Source organism: Panthera tigris, chromosome D3 (assembly GCF_018350195.1).
Source record: "Panthera tigris isolate Pti1 chromosome D3, P.tigris_Pti1_mat1.1, whole genome shotgun sequence".
Lineage (NCBI taxonomy): Eukaryota > Metazoa > Chordata > Mammalia > Carnivora > Felidae > Panthera > Panthera tigris.
Genome location: NC_056671.1, coordinates 29917799 through 29935393, shown reverse-complemented (window position 1 = coordinate 29935393; position 17595 = coordinate 29917799). Strand labels below are relative to the sequence as shown.

General features: G+C 40.5%; 1 protein-coding gene across 2 annotated transcripts in view; it reads left to right on the top strand.

The window, feature by feature from the left end:
• MAPK1 (mitogen-activated protein kinase 1) overlaps positions 1-17595 on the top strand; it is a 108714-nt gene that overhangs the window by 8513 nt on the left and 82606 nt on the right. The gene's annotated exons all lie outside the window — the stretch shown is intronic.

The following is a 17595-nucleotide window of genomic DNA, read 5'->3' as shown; positions in this document are numbered from 1 at the left end:
GCATGAATGGGGAGGGTCAGAGAGAGGGAGACACAGAATCTGAAACAGGCTCCAGGCTCTGAGCTGTCAGCACAGAGCCTGACGCGGGGCTCAAACTCACAGACCACGAGATCATGACCTGAGCCGAAGTCGGCCGCTTAACCGACTGAGCCACCCAGGCGCCCCCCAAGGTATGTGTCTTTAGTACATTGACAACTAGAGGCTGAGAGCACTCTAAATCTAATTCCTGGGGTAGAGAATCTGATCCAGTTTGGGATGGTGTCCACCTCTGGTCCAGTCAGCTGGTGGAATCATTTGAAAAGGTTGGACTTCTCTAAGGTATGAGGTATGAGGTGGGGGTAGTCAAAAGATGCCTCTTATTGAGTGCTAACTTGCCGGGTTAGTTCTTGGTGCTGTTTCCCCTGCTCTTCTCCAGGCTGGAATTTTTCCCTGCTTTTTGGAGCCTGTGGGGAAGGAAGGGAAGAGAGGAGAGGGAGAAGTAGTTGAAGCAGAAGGAGGGCTTTGGGTTGCTTTTAGAGTTCTTTTATTTTTCTATATCTGGCATTATAGGGGTGGCCCCTAAACTGGGTGGTATTTTTAAAATTTATTTAATATTTGATACATATATAACATGTAACACATGTATGAGTTATGCAGCCTAACAATAAAGTAAACAGCTAAGAAACAACATCTGCTGAGTGACTTCTTGACCAGATTGTCTGAGGCCAGCATTCTGATCTTTGGCCACAGGCTTCCTCCCAAGGTTTAACTTTTTTTCTGGAAGCCTGTATGATGGAGCATGTAAGAGCATGGGTTTTTACTACTTAGATATGTGACTGCTGTAGGTTATCCAACTTGAGTCTTGTTTTCCTTATCTGTAGAAAGGGGGTAGTGTTGTATTCCTCAGTGTCATGAGGATTAAATGAAGTATGTAGGTGAAATGCTGAGTGCTCATACCTGGTTAATGCTCTAATTGTTACTCCCTTGAAGTAAATGGACCTGGTAAGACCTGGATCCTCTCTCACCTCACTCAGTCTCGTGGAGTATAAAGCAACTCATGCAGAAATAAAATGGTTAGACTTTGGGTCTATCAGGTTCCAGTTGTGTGATCTTGGGCATATGCCTCTCCTGTTTGATTGAATGACCAGAGAGCATCTTATGTGCCAGGCCCTGAGCCATGTTCCTTGATCTCCCTCAAAAATGTTACACTAGTGTTTGGGGCAGGCAGGTAAGGAAATAAATTACTGAGTAATATAGTAAAAGTACTGTTATAAAATCATTCTGTGCTGAGCAGCTAACTCCCATCTAGGCTTCCTAGTTATAATTAACTCAACAAATAACATATGCACTAGACATGTTGTAGTTTTGTGGGTACATCAGTGAAATAAACATGTGGCCCAGGGAGCTTACAGTGTGTGGGATGCCTGGTGGAATGGGAGTGGCTTGAAGAGAGGGTTACAAGAGAGGCCTGGTCAGGGCCTTGGTGTTAACTTCTTTCCAGTGAGTTTTCCTTAATTTCTTTTTATAGCATTTATCCCCAACACAAGTCTAAAATACTTTTTTTTAAGTCACTAGATATGTCATTTAATTTTATTTTCTTTTTAATTTTTTTTTTTTTAACGTTTATTTATTTTTGAGACAGAGAGAGACAGAGAATGAACGGGGGAGGGGCAGAGAGAGAGAGGGAGACACAGAATTGGAAGCAGGCTCCAGGCTCTGAGCCATCAGCCCAGAGCCTGATGCGGGGCTCGAACCCACAGACCGCGAGATCGTGACCTGAGCTGAAGTCGGACGCTTAACCGACTGAGCCACCCAGGCGCCCCATATGTCATTTAATTTTAAATGGCCTTCCTGTTTTTCTGCATTTGGGAAGCTGAATGCACAAACCAATTTTTTAAGTGGGTTATTCTTTCTATTGTTATTAAATGAAAAGAAAGCACTTTCTATACTAAGTGCTTCTTTTCTATACTAAGCAGAACATAAGTGTTTCTTATTACATATGTCCCCTAAAATAATTTTTGAGAATTTGAAGCCATAGCATAATTGTTCTATTTAAGAATCATATTTTGTTGTAAGAAATAAAACTGAGTGACAACTAAAAAGTTGGTGGGGTATCCTAACCAAGAATATTAATAGTTTCGTAACCAGTCAGGATCATCTACACAAATTCAAACTCTGTAGTTGTAATTTGTAAGGTTATTTCAATTACTAGCATTAATGAGGTGGTTTTTCCAAGCCTAAGTACTCTTAGAGCCTCCTGCTAGTGTGCTGGAAGGGTGGCCAGGTATGAGTCTAATACAGATATTGAGAATTCCCTTTAAGGACAACCTGAAGAGTCAAACAAATGGACAGAAAATGAAAATTGCAGCTCCTACTAATTATCAGGGTCTTACATTTTGTAGTTTGGACCTTAATTTGGCTAAACAAGCTCTCATCTATTTTTTAAAGTTTATTTACTCTGAGAGCGTGTGTGAGAGAGTGAGCATGAGCATGGGAGTAGCAGAGAGAGAATCCCAAACAGGTTCCGTACTGTTAGTGCAGAGCTCAGCTTGGGGCTCGATCTCACAAACTGGAAAATCGTGACCTGAATTGAGACCAAGAGTTGAACACTTAACCAGCTGAGCCATCCAGGCACCCCAACAAGCTCTTTTAAAATGCTTATATCCCTCCTTACAGCACATAGCCTTATCCATCACTTAATATGACATTGATTTTTTAAAAATTGTCCAAATAGCAAGCAAAAGGAAGCTTCTCTAGCTGTCTGCCTTTTATTTTAAAATAGCTATATCAACATATCCTAAAATTAAGTGTTCAGTTCAATAATTTTTAGTAAATTAACTAAGTTGTACAGCCATCACTGCAATCCAGCTTTAGAACATTTCCATCATTACAAAAAGTTCCCTCTTGTCATTTGCAGTCAGTTCCCACTCCTACTACCACCTCCAGACAATTCCTGATCTGCTTTCTGTTTTGCCTGTCCTTGAACTTTCATGAAAATGGAATCATGCAAGATACAGTTTTTTGTATCTGGTGTTTTCTTAAACAGGTTTTGAAATTCATCCATGTCCTTCCCAGAATCTGTAGTTGATTGCCTTTTGTCATTAAATAGTAATTAATTGGATGGATATACTAGATTATGGAAATGTGGAATGTTTTTGGGTTTTGTCTATTATGGATAATGCTGCTATACATTCATCTGTGTTTCTGTGTGGACATTTGGCTTTTATTTCTCTTGGTTACTTAGAAGTGGAGCTGATGGGCCATAGGGCAAGCAATGTGTATATGTAGGGGAGGGGATAATAGTGATTTTATTTTAAACCATAATAAAATTACAAATTAAATCATTGAACAAATATGAATACCCTATGTACTCGTCACTATTCTAGGTACTGAGAATAGTGTGGTGAACAAAACTTAGTCCCTGATCTTGAGTTTGCTTTTTAGTAGAGAAGGTAGACTGTCACAAGCGCATAATGTTTCACTTACTGGTGAGTAGTATGAAGAAAACTTTTATAAAATGGGTTAAGAGTATAGAGTGGAGGGTGCCTGGGTGGCTCAGACGGTTGGGCATCAGACTTCGGCTCAGGTCATGATCTCCTGGCTCTTGGGCTTGGGGCCCTGCATTGGGCTCTGTCTGCTGACAACTCGGAGCCTGGACCTTGCTTCAGATTCTGTGTGTGTCTTTCTCTCCCTGCCCCTCTCCCTTTCATGCTCCGTCTCTCTCTTTGAAAAATAAACATTTCAAAAAAAAAAGTCTTTAAAGAGTATAGAGTGGAAAGAGGAAGGCATTTTTTTTCTGTAACAGAATAATTTTAAGCATTTTTAATGCTACACATTTAACACAATTTTTTACATTTAACAACTTTTTAATTTTTTTAATTAAATTTTTAAAAATGTTTTATTTATTCTTAAAAAAGATACAGAGCACGAGCAGGGGAGGGGCAGAGTGAGAGAGGGACACAGAATCTGAAGCAGGGTCCAGGCTCTGAGCTGTCAGCACAGATCCTGATGCAGGGCTCAAACTCACAAGCCCTGAGATCATGACCTGAGCCGAAGTCGGACACCCAATGAACTGAGCCACCCAGGTGCCCCTAATTTTTTTAAATGTTTATTTATTTTTGAGAGAGACAGACTGCAAGTGGGTTAGGGGCAGAGAGAGAGGGAGACACAGGATCCAAAGCCAGCTCCAGGCTCTGAGCTGTCAGCACAGAGCCGATGCGGGGCTCGAACTCATGAACTGCAAGATTATGACCTGAGCCGAAGTCAGATGCTTAACCAACTGAGCGACCCAGGTGCCCCTTAACAACTTTTTTAACAATATGAAATGTATAGAAATATTATGAAGACAATACAAAAAAGCCTTTTCCCTGCCCTATTTGAGAGTAAATTGTTGATGCATACAGTGCCTCATGTCACCAGAACACTTCAATGTGTATTTTTACCAAATGAAATATCTCCTACATAACTGTAACATAGCCAGTCACCACCATCAGGAAATTAACAATGACACATTATTACTTCCTCCTCTTCAAACCCTATTCAGCAATCTGTGTTTCATTTAGTTGTCCTGTCTCTTTGGTCGTCTTAAGGCTGGAGCATTTCCTCGGACTTCCTTTGGCTCCAATGCCTTGACACTTTTGAAAATAGTGTTTTTATTTTTTAAGAAACCACCAGACTATTTTCCAAAGCATCTATACCATTTTACATTTCCATCAGTGATATATGAGGCATTCCAGTTCTTCACAGCCTTACCAACACTTGGTTTAGTCCATCTTTTTTGATTGTATCCCATCTAGTGAGTTTATAAGTGGTATTGCATAATAATTTTAATTTGCATTTTCCTCATGATTAATGATGATTTTTTTCCTGTGCATATCAACCAACCAGTTATATCTATTCTTTGGTGAAGTGTCTTGTCTTAACTTTTGCCCATTAAAAAAAAAAAACCCATCTCTGACTTGGTTTTGAGATATAGAGCTCAGCACCCTCCATGTTTTCCTTCAGAATAGGAACAGCCAAGAATTTGAAGCATAATCCAAATCTAATCATGAGGCAACACCAGAAAAACCCTAGGTTAGGGATATTCTACAAAATAACTGCCTGTAATTTTCATGTCAAGGTCATGAAAGTCAAGAAAAAACTGAGGAATTGTTCCAGACTGATGGAGTCGAGGTGTGACAGCTAAATGTGATTCATGAGTCTCAGTTGGCACAATTGAATGGGGGCCTGAAGACTAGATTGTAATAATGTGCCAGTGTTAACAATTTTGGTATTTGCATTATGATTATGTGGGAAAATGGTCTCGTTTTGTTTGTAGGAAATACACACTAAATACCCCCTAATAAGGGGGTAATGAGGCATCATATTATTAACAGACTTTCAGATGCTTCAGAGAGTAAAAGTTTGATGAACTATGTTTACAATTTTTCTGTAGTTTAAGATTTAGTTCCTTTTCACTAAAGAGTTGTTTTTGGGTCCCAGAAAGGTGCTTGTACGAGGGTGTGTTGAAATTTGGGAGAAGTCACAAAAGGCATCTTTGAGGCAAGTGAAAGAACATTGGCCTGGGTGTCAGGGGACCTGAGACTCCCTCCATCCCTGCCATTGTTGACATGTTTCATGGGCTTATGCTGGTCACTTTGCTTCTGCGGGTTTTGGTTTTTGTTATCTGAAAATTAAGTGCTTAGGTAAAATCTCTAAAGTCCCTTCCAGCTCTAATGTTGTCACTGCCCGCAGAGACATTACATGAAATTAGCGTGTGTGCACATGTGTATGGTCATGTGTATATATGCATACATATGTACACATATATAAAGAGGTATCGTGTATGGATTATTTATTTCCATTACTGGAAAGCTATCCATTTTAGTGTGGCTTACCTGAGAAACCTCTGGGTAGTCATTACTGAGATCTAAAACAATGGGGAGGGGTGCCTGGGGGTTCATTTGGTTAAGCGTCTGACTCTGGTTTTGGCTCAGGTCATGATCCTGTGGTTTGTGCATTTATGAGTTTGAGCCCTGCATCCATGCTGGTGCTGGCAGGGCAGAGCCTGCTTGGGATTCTCTCTCTCTCTCTCTCTCTCTCTCTCTCTCTCTCTCTCTGTCTCTCTGCCCCTCCCCTAAGTGCACGCTCATGCTTGTGTGTGCGCATGCTCACATGCATTCTCTCTCAGAATAAATAAACTTAAAAACAAAAACCGGGGAGGGGGGGCCTTGGGTGACTCAGTCTGTTGGGCATCCAACTTTGGCTCAGGTCGTCAGGTCATGATCTCACGTCTCGTGAGTTCATGTGTTGGGCTCTATACTGACAGCTCAGAGTCTGGAGCCTGCTTCGGATTCTGTGTCTCCCTCTTTCTCTGCCCCTCCTCCACTTGCACTCTCTCTCAAAAATAAGCATTAAAAATTAAAAAAAAAAAAACTGGGGGAACTTCCTATTAAAAACTAACAAAATAATTTAATATTAAAAGCTCACAAACGCTTGAGGAAATGATTATGTTCTGTGCTTTAAAAAAAAAAATAGCGTTTATTATTGAGAGACAGAGTATGAGCATGAGGGGCAGAGAGGAGGAGACACAGATTCTGAAGCAGGCTCCAAGCTGTCAGCACAGAGCCCGACACAGGACTCGAACCCACGAGCCGAAGTCAGATGCCCAACTGATGACTGAGCCACCCAGGCACCCCTGTTCTGTGCTCTTAAGTTGGAACTTCCTACACTGTACCAAAGTACTGGTTTACCTCAAGTGATTAGATTTTTCACATGTGTTTTTATTTTATTTTTATTTTTTTAAGTTTATTTATTTATTTTGAGAGAGAGAAAGTGTCCATGCATGTGAACAGGGGAGTGGCAGAGAGAGAGAGGGAGAGAGAGAGAATTCCAGGCAGGCTTCATGCTCAGCACAGAGTCCAGTGCAGGGCTTGACCCCATGATCCCACCACCGTGAGATTATGTCCTGGTCTGAAATCAGGAGTCTGATGCTTAAGCGACTGAGCCACCCAGTCTCCCCGAAGCAGATTTTTTTTTAAAGATCAATGTAATCTTTTCCTGTAAGTTTTGCAATACCATAGAGGCATATAAAAATATTTGATGTTATGTTTCAGATCAGTGAAAAACCAGTTGACAGCAACACTAGATTCATCTATCTAGAGCTGTCGTGAGAAGCATTCATCCTCTTGTTGGGCCATTCCACCTGTCATATATTTTGCTGATGTTTTTGAGCATCCTTTCAGGACAACTCTGATTACTTACCATCCACATGATGATAAAAGTGATATTCTTTGGAAGTGTTGTAAATTCTTTCTTTAGTCCAGAAGGAGCTGGAAAGAAAGAACATTTGTGATTGTCACTCTGACATAACTGCTAGGAAGAGCCATTTATTTCCTGCCACCAAGAAAGTGTAAGACAGAAATATTCATAAAAAGGCCGAAGTTTTAGAGAAACTTCAAGAATTGTTTCTGGTTACCCCAGCAGGCAGAATGTAGCAGAATGTTACCAAGAACTGGTAAATTTGTGTAGCATCCTAGAATTTAATGCTAATCTATAAAAATGTAAATTGGATAATATTTTGGCCTTTCATGGTTTCTGACTAGAGCAGGAAAGCCTCATGTTTCCCTACTAAGAAAGATGCTAGCATTGGACTGAGGTGTATTTCATTTACGTTAAGAAAGTATCTGTCACTTCCTATTTTGGTTGATTTTTTTAACGTAAATGAGTGAATTTTGTCAAATGTATTTTCTGCCTCCCATGAAGATGATCATATGATTTTTTTCTCATTACCATTACTAATATGAGGATCATATTAATAGATTTCCTTATATTGAACCTTCCTTACATTCTTGGAATAAATTGTACTTGGTTATATTGTATTATTTTGTATAATATGCTGTTGGATTTTGTTTGCTAATGTTTGAAGATTTTGTGTTGATATTCATAAATGATATTAGTCTATATATTTGTGCAATCTTTTGACAGGTGTAGGGCTTACTCTTATACTTTCTTCATAAAGTGAATTTGGAAGTTTTTTCTGTGTTCTGAGATAGCATTGGGATTACTTTACCTTTCTTTTCTTTTTAAAAAATTTTTAAAATGTTAATTTATTTTTGAGGGAGAGAGAGAGCACACATGTGCATGCGTGCCTGCAGGGGAGGGGCAGAGAGAGAGGGAGACACAGAATCTGAAGCAGGCCCCAGGCTCCAAGCTGTCAGCACAGAGCCCGACTTGGGACTCAAACTGATGAACCATGAAATCATGACCTGAGTTGAAGTCACATGCTTAATCGGCTGAGCCACACAGGTGCCCCAAACATCATCGGTACCTTAGAAGTGACTTATCAAATCCCATTCTGAAGTTCACCACTATCCTCAGTTTTGTGATAATTATTCTTTTCAGCATTTCCCCCCTTTATATTTTTTACTTCAATTGAAGCATAATAAACATTTAGAAAAGTGTACATATCATAAGCTTATAGCTTGGTAAATTTTCACAAACTACACTCATGTAAATAACTAGTGCCCAGATCAACAGTCAGAACCCCAGCAACTCAGAAGCTCCCCCTTGAACTCCCTTCCCATCATTCTCCATAGTAACGTCTATTCTGCTGTGTAGCGTAGATTCAGTTTATTTCGTACCTCACATGAATCATACAACATATTTGTTTTCTTTTGTATCTGGCTTTTATTCAGTGTCATGTTTTTGTAGTTGTGAATTGTTCATTCTCATTAGTATTAGTATTCCATGGTATGACTTATACCATAGTAACTCATCCTAAGTACTGGTTAATACTCATTTGGATTGTTCCCAGTTTTTGACCATTATTAGTGGTGCTATCATAAGCATTCTAGTGCAGTATGTTTTGATGAGCATGTGTGTACATTTCTGTTGGGTGTATACCTAAGAGCAGAATGGCTGTGCACAGGGTATGTATACATAGGTTCCACTTTAGTGGATGTTGCCATACAATTTTCCAAAGGGGTTAAATCATATTCACACCCACTAGCAGTGTATTACAGTTCAGACTGCTCCATATCTTCAAAAACATTTGATATTTTCTACCTTAGTTTTAGCCATTCTGGTGGGTGTGAATTGTGGATTTTGTTTGCCATTTCCCTGGATGATTTTAGCTCTTCATATTACTTTATGACTATATTAGCAAAACTTTTGACAGTCTTCTTGTGAAGTGTTCAGGTGAGATTTCTGTCTTTAATAAATAATAGGAGTTCTTTATAGGTCATGGACATGAGTCTTTTTAGAATTATGTATTGCAGATACCTTCTCCATTCCGAGAGTTGCCTTTTCATGCTCTTGATGGAGTCTTTTTGATTCTCTTTCACAGATTTAAATTCTGTAGTGAACATCATCTTGTCATCTATTTTCTGCTAGCTAGTTTGGCAGTGTTAGAAGAAGGGATATTTGTGGGAAGAAGGCCCCAGGGAAGGAAGAAGGAGCAGGCCTTTAACTGGTATTGCACCTCCATTGTCTCTGGTGCAGTTGTGCATGTTGTGAGATCACAGATGGGAAGGTTAGAGGAGGTCTTCTTAGCTTAAGAGAAGGATACTATGGGAACAGACATCACTGTAAAACCATGCCAAATTGAGTATATGTAGGGGATTTTTTGCCAGGTGGCCTTAGCTTCTGAGTCAAGTAGGATGTAAGGTTGGTGCCCGTCAAGGGTGCGACACATGAGGGTCAGAGGCTTCGAAAGTGTGAAGAACATTTGAGACAGCTGTTTTGTGCTGGAAAGTCAGCTAGAGATGACTCAGTGGACTTGCTCTACTCCTTGAGATTTAGGCCTTTGTTCCCTGATATATCCCCAGCACCTGAAACATTGCACGTAGTAGGTGCTCAGCAAATATTTGTTGAATCAGCCAGATGTAACAGTACCAGTGATGGAACATTGAGGCTGACTAGCTCTGCTCTGTGCTGCCCTCATATTTTCCACCTTCTCCATTTCTCTTCATTTCCCTATATTATTTGAATACCTGAATTGATGGAAGAAATAAATTCCTCACTAAACTATAAGCCTCTTTAAGAGCAGCAGGAACATGTCTCATTTATCAGTTTAGGAACTTCATTTAAAATCTCAGCTCTGGTACTAATAGTTGGATGACTTAGAGCACAGCATTTAACTTCTCAGAGTCTCATTTCACTTTTTAGTGAAACAGAGATCCTGTCTTATGAGTGCTGAAATGACTACATCGACTAAGTCACTGTGTAATCCTAAGAGCAGTTTTTCTTGCATCCCAATATGAGACTAGAGAATAAAGCATTGAGATGAAGACTAGGGGGTACAGATTGGGCATCTGTATAAGTAGATAATCTTATAAGGTTGGTTTGGAGGATTTAAAATAAATTTTTTTAACTGTGGTAAAACGCACATGATATAATTTACCGTCTTAACCATTTTGAGTGTACAATTCAGTGCAAGTGTATTCCCATTGTTGTAGGAACAGATCTGTAGAACTTTCTCATCTTGCAAAACTGAAACTCTGCCCATTAAACAACTCCATTCTCCCCTTCTCCTAGCCCCTGGCAACCACCATTCTAAATTTCTGTCTCAATGAATTTTACTACTCTGGTTACCTCATAGAAGTGAGATGTCCTCAAGGTTCTTCCATGTTGTTGCAGATGGCAGGATTTCCTTCTTTGTTATCCATTTCATCCATTCATGCACACTTGGATTGCACACTTTTGGCTGTCGTGCATCAATAATGCTACTTTTAACATGGATGTACAGGTATCTCTGTAAGACCCTGCTTTCAGTTTTTCTTGGATGTGTAGCCAGAAGTGGGAATTGCCACATCATACCATACTTCTAGGTTTAATGTTTGAGGAATCACTGTACTGTTTTTCAGAGCATCTTGCACCATTTTACATTCCCATCCAAGGGTTCTGATTTCTCCACATTTTCACCATCACTTATTTTCTGTTTTGTTTTTGTTTTTGTTTTTGTTTTTGAGAGTAGCCATCCTAATTGGTGTGAGCTGGGGAGCTTGTTTTGATGGGTTTGTACCCTGTATGTGTGGTGTGTTTTCAGTGAGCAGTGGATATTTGACAGCTAAGTGGGAGTGGCTCTTCCGGTAAATAGTGGTAAGCATTTGCTGGGCTAAAAATATGGGTCAGGCACAACCCTTACCTCAGAGGGGCCTTTAGTAAATAAAGTAGGGAGCTTACAATTTGAAGTCTGTGTGTATGAGTGTGTGTTTTCCCTAGTACGCCCTTTGTTCATAGACAATTATAAAAGTACTTCTTAAACTAATGGTCATACAGTATCACCGTTGTTAATTAATTGATGATATTCTACATTGAAAGATAAAGACTATTTTATTTATTAAATTTTTTTTTAACGTTTATTTTTGAGAGAGAGAGACAGAGCATGAACAGGGGAGGGGAAGAGAGAGAGGGAGACTCGGAAGCAGGCTCCAGGCTCTGAGCCATCAGCCCAGAGCCCGACGCGGGGCTCGAACTCACGGACTGTGAGATCATGACCTGAGCTGAAGTCAGACGCTTAACCGACTGAGCCACCCAGGCGCCCCTATTAAAATTTTTTTTTAATGCGCATTTATTTTTGAGAGACAGACAAGGCATGAGCAGGGGAGGGGAGAGAGAGAGGGAGACACAGAATCTGAAGCAGGCTCCAGGCTCTGAGCTGTCAGCACAGAGCCAATCATGGGGCTCGAACTCAAGAACTGTGAGATTATGAGCTGAGCTGAAGTCACACACTTAACCAGCTGAGCCACCCAGGTGCCCCAGGAATATTTTATTTTTATTCCTTAGGTTTTTAATGGAATTTTAAAAGACCTCATGATAAATTTTCCAATTATTCAGACCATCTTCATAAATACTCTGATACTCATAAATCCTAGAATTTTCCATTTTCCTCAGTCTTGTGATGGAGCCTTCAGGACTTACAGTCTCCCTGAGCATGGAGGAGGTGGGTATCACCCTCAAGTTCTTTATTATCGCTTAATGGGGTAGAGGGAGAGGGTAGTAAGTACCCAGAGGATCGTATGCATTGAGAGGGTAGGGGAAAGCCCAGCCTGCTTTATTTGTGGGGGTGGGGAGCAGGCATTGGGGTGGAGGTGGAGAGAGGTACTACTTTCTTCCCTAAATTGTCTCAGAATTTTCTGCTTAGAAAGCATTCTTCTTGTTCCTGGAGTATGAACTTGATTTTTTTTTTTAATGGTTTTAATGCATATGATGAAACTATCAAATTTCTTTGTAGTCAGGCTTTTTAGGAGAAGCCTGTAGCTGAAGAAGAGCATTAATTACGGGTTCAGTTATTATTCCTAGTAGCAATAATAAATAATATCTGGTCAGAGGTTTTTTTTTTTCCCCAAAGATGGTTTATTAAAATACACAGTTAGCCAAGTGCTGCATGTATCTTAATTGTTCAGCCCAATGAGTTTTTGCAAACTGAACACACCTAGGTAATTAGTACTCAGATCAGGAAACAACAAGCAGAGGCCTGCCTTGTTCTTCCTTTCAGTCACTACCCACTCCTCACTCACCAGCATGGCCATTATCCTGACTTCTAACATGTAGATGAGTTTGCCTGGTTTTGTACTTTATGTAAATGAATCTTACAGCATGTTTTCTTTTATGTTTAGTTTCTTTATTTTTTTTTATTTAAAAAAAAATTTTTTTTTTTAAACGTTTTATTTATTTTTGAGACAGGGAGAGACAGAGCATGAACAGGGGAGGGTCAGAGAGAGGGAGACACAGAATCTGAAACAGGCTCCAGGCTCCGAGCTGTCAGCACAGAGTCCAACGCGGGGCTCGAACTCACGGACCGCGAGATCATGACCTGAGCCGAAGTCGGCCGCTTAACCGACTGAGCCACCCAGGTGCCCCGTGTTTAGTTTCTTTAATTCAGCATTGTAAGAATCATCCATATTGTGCATGTCTGTAGTTTAATATTTTACTTAAAAAATTCTTTCTAAATGTATATTTATTTTTGAGAGACAGAGCATAAGAGGAGGAGGGGCAGAGAGAGAGAGGGAGACACAGAATCTGAAACAGGCTCCAGGCTCTGAGCTGTCAACACAGAGCCTGATGCGGGGCTCAAACCCACGAACCACGAGATCATGACCTGAGCCAAAGTCAGATGCTTAACTGACAGAGCCACCCAGGTGCCCGAATATTATTTTACTTTTTGAAGCATACTACTGACAACCTAGAAAAGAACTTTCGTCATTTTTCTGTAATTGATCCTGTGGCTTTGCAGTGCTGTTAATGCTCTATTTCTGGAGGGAAGAAGTTTTTAGGTAGTTTTCATATTCCATTCCTTTTCCAGACCACATGACACTTACAAAGTTTTCCATTATCTTGTTCTCATTCCATTGCTGTATTGCTAATCTAATGCTATGTGATAAATGCCCTATAATTTAGTGACTTAAAACAGCAAATATTTGTTACTACACATTTTCTGTGGATCAGGGATTGAGGAGTGGGCCTCGCTGGACATTTCTGGCTCAGGGATTCATGACTTCGCACCCAAGATCTTAGCTGGGGCTACAGATATCTGAAGGCTTGCCTTGGGGCTAGGGGATCTGCTTCTGATTCACAAGGCTGACAAGTTGTTACTTGTAGGGGGACAGGGAGTTAGGCCTCAGTTTCTCCTCGGGGAGGCCTCTTTATAGGTTGCTTGAGTGTCCTCACTGCATTGTAGTTGGCCAGGCCCTCCCCAGAGAGAGTACCTTTTTATGATGTAGCCTGGGAAGGCATAGCAGCACTCTACCCACCTCCTTCCTTTCCTTTCCTTTCCTTTCCTTTCCTTTCCTTTCCTTTCCTTTCCTTTCCTTTCCTTTCCTTTCCTTCCATCTCTCCTTCCTTCCTTCCTTTCTTCCTTTTTTCCTTTTTTAAAAATTTTTTTTAACATTTATTTTTGAGAGAGAGAGACAGAGTATGAGCGGGGGAGGGGCAGACACACACACACACACACACACACACACACACACACACACAGAATCTGAAGCAGGCTCCAGGCTCTGAGCTGTCAGCACAGAGCCCCATGCGGGGCTCAAACTCAAGAACTGCGAGATTATGACCTGAGCTGAAGTCAGACGCTTAACTGACTGAGCCACCCAGACACCCTAATTTTTTTTTAATTCTTAAAAAATGTTAATTTATTCATTTTGAGAGAGCGCGCGTGCATGTGCACACGCGCCTACTTGTGAGAGGGGGAGGGGCAGAGAGAGAATCCCAAGCAGGCTCCTCACCAGCAGCGCAGAGCCTGATGCAGGGCTCAAATTCACAAACCATGAGATCATGACCTGAGCTGAAATCAAGAGTTGGATACTTAACTGACAGAGCCACCCAGGCACCCTGTGGATTTCTTTTGTAACTCCTTCAGTGTAAAACCTGAACTGAACTATCATGAGGCTATTTATTTATTTTTCCCATTCAGTGTAATTGTTCATATAGTATGCTGCAGAAATATCAGTATTGGACTGCTGGATGTGACACCAGACCTTGCCAGGGGTTTCGTATGCTGCATCTATATGCACTCTATTACCTTTGTAAATTCCGAAAAGTACTGAATTCTAAAACCCCTCTGATTCTAGGGATTTTAGCTAAGAACTAATGAATGTTCACGTCTTCAGAACTTAGTACAATTTGTTATTCCCAAATAATATGATTTGAGGATTGTGTCAGCTCTTTATTATAGAAAATCTCAAAATACAGAAAGGCACATACACCCAAAAAATTTCACCTGTAATGCTACCATCCAGAGATACCTGCTGTCAACATCTTCACACCTTTTTTCCTATTAAAATTGGGATTATGTTACAGTTGACTTTTGAACAATATGGGGGTTAGGATTACCAATCTTTCACATAGTCAAATCTGCATATAACTTTTGACTTCCCCAAAACTTTTAATTAGTAATTTTACTGTTGACTGGTCCCCTTGCCAATAATATAAAGTTAATACATATTTTGTATATTATACGTATTATATACTGTATACTTACAATAAAGTAAGCTGGAGAAAAGAATGTTAAAGTCATAAATAAGAGAAAATACATGTACGGTACTATACTGCATTAAAAAAATTCATATGGGGGCACCTGAGTGGCTCAATAGATTAATTAAGTATTTAACTTCAGCTCAGGTCATGATCTCACGGTTTGTGAGTTCTCTTGTGTCAGCACAGAGCCTGCTTCAGATCCTCTGTCCCCCTCTTTTTGCCCCTCCCCCCCTCCCCCTCTTCTCTCTCTCTCTCTCTCTCTCTCTCTCTCTCTCTCTCTCTCTTTCTCTCTTTTTCTCTCTCTCAAAAGTAATTAAACATTTAAAAATTTTACAAGTAAATGGAGCCATGCAGTTCAAATCCATGTTCAAGGGTCAGTTGTATATAGTTTGGTGTCCTGACTCTTCCACACAATGTGATATTCCTTTCTTTTCTGTTCTCTTTTCTTTTCTTTTCTCTTTTCTTTTCTCTTCCCTCTTCTCTTCTCTTCTCTTCAAGTTTATTTATTTTGAGAGAGAGAGAGAGAGAGAGTATGTGAGCAGGGGAGAGGGAGAGAGAAAATCCCAAGCAGACTCCACACTGTCAGCGCAGAGCCCAATTTGGGGCTCGAACTCATGTATCATGAGATTTTGACCTGAGCTGAAATCAAGAATCAGACACTTAACTGACTGAGCCATCCAGGGGCCCCAACATGATGTATTTTCTAAGCCACTAAACATTCTTTGAAAACGGTCAAAATTTTAAAACCATATCATTCATGCATTACAAAGCAATATGTTTAAATATTAAATAAAAAGGACTTTTTAACGTTTATTTATTTTTGAGACAGAGAGAGACAGAGCATGAACGGGGGAGGGGCAGAGAGAGAGGGAGACACAGAATGCAAAGCAGGCTCCAGGCTCCAAGCCATCAGCCCAGAGCCCGACGCAGGGCTCGAACTCACGGACCGCGAGATCATGACCTGAGTTGAAGTCGGACATTAAACCGACTGAGCCACCCAGGCGCCCCAAGGACTGAACTTTTTAAAAAGATAGTTTTAGAATTACAGAAAAATTATGAAGATCGTACAGAATTTTCCCATATACTCCACGACACTCAGTTCCCCGTTTTATTAACATTTCACATTTGTATGGTACTTTTGTTACAGTTAAAGAATCAAGGGGTGCCTGGGTGGCTCAGTCGGTTAAGCGTCTGACTTCGGCTCAGGCCATGATCTCACAGTTCATGGGTTCAAGCCCCGCGTCGGGCTCTGTGTGGACAGCTCAGAGCCTGGAGCCTGCTTCAGATTCTGTGTCTCCCTCTCTCTGCCCCTCCCTGGCTAGCTCTCTGTTTCTGTCTCTGTCTCTCTGTCTCTCAAAAATAAACATTAAAAAAAAAAAAAAAGAATCTATACTGATATGTTAACTAAAGCTCTTCTTTCATTCATTTTCCCTGAGTTTTTACCTAAGGTTCTTTTTCTGTTCCAGGATCCCATCAGGGCACCACAGTATATTTGTCATGTCTCCTTAGGTTTCTCTGGGTTGTGACAGTTTCTTAGACTTTTCTTTGTTTTTGATGACCATGACTGTTTAGGGGAGTATTGGTCAGATGTTTTTGTATTTTTTTTTTTTTAAGATTTTATTTTTGAGTACTCTCTACACCCAACATGGGGCTTGAATTTACAACCCTGAGATGAAGAGTTAGTCACATGCTGCACTGACTGAGCCAGCCAGCTTCCCTCTGGTCAGATATTTTGTAAACTCTCCTTCAGTTGGGATTTATCTGATGTTTTTGTCATGATTAGACTGGGGTAATGGATTTTGGGGAGGAAGACCACAAAAATAAAGTGCCATGTTCGACTGAGGTATTGTCAAGGGTCTCCATCATAAAATTATTTTTCCCTCCTTTCTATAATGTACTCCTTGGGAGCAAGTCATTAAGTGTATCTCACACTTAAGGAGTGGAAGTATTGCTCTACCTCATTGAAAGTGGGATATTTAGGGGCACCTGGGTGGCTCAGTCAGTTAAGCGGCCGACTTCGGCTCAGGTCATGATCTTGCAGTCTGTGAGTTCAAGCCCCGCATCGGGCTCTGTGCTGACAGCTCGGAGCCTGGAGCCTGTTTCAGATTCTGTGTCTCTCTCTCTCTTTGACCCTCCCCCGTTCATACTCTGTCTCTCTCTGTCTCAAAAATAAATAAACGTTAAAAAAAAATTTTTTTTTTTAAAGTGGGATATTTACATAAATTATTTGGAATTCTGCTTAAGAGGTTTGTCTTCTCCCCATTTATATCAGTATGGGCTCATGGCTGTTTCACATTTTGGGTTATAATGTAATGCTACTTTGCTTATTTTGTTCTCATATTGTTGGCAGCTTTGGGCATGGGAATCTCTTTCAGTTGGTTCCTATTTCCCTTTGACATATTTCTTTTTTTTTTTTTTTTTAAGCACCTTACTTTCTTGAACTATGAGATGCTCCAAGCTTATTTAGTACATTTTCTGCCTTAGGGACTTTAAGGCAGAAACTTGAACTTAATTTTTTTTTTTTTTTAACATTTATTTATTTTTGAGACAGAGAGAGACAGAGCATGAATGGGGGAGGGTCAGAGAGAGAGGGAGACAGAGAATCTGAAACAGGCTCCAGACTCTGAGCTGTCAGCACAGAACCCGACGCGGGGC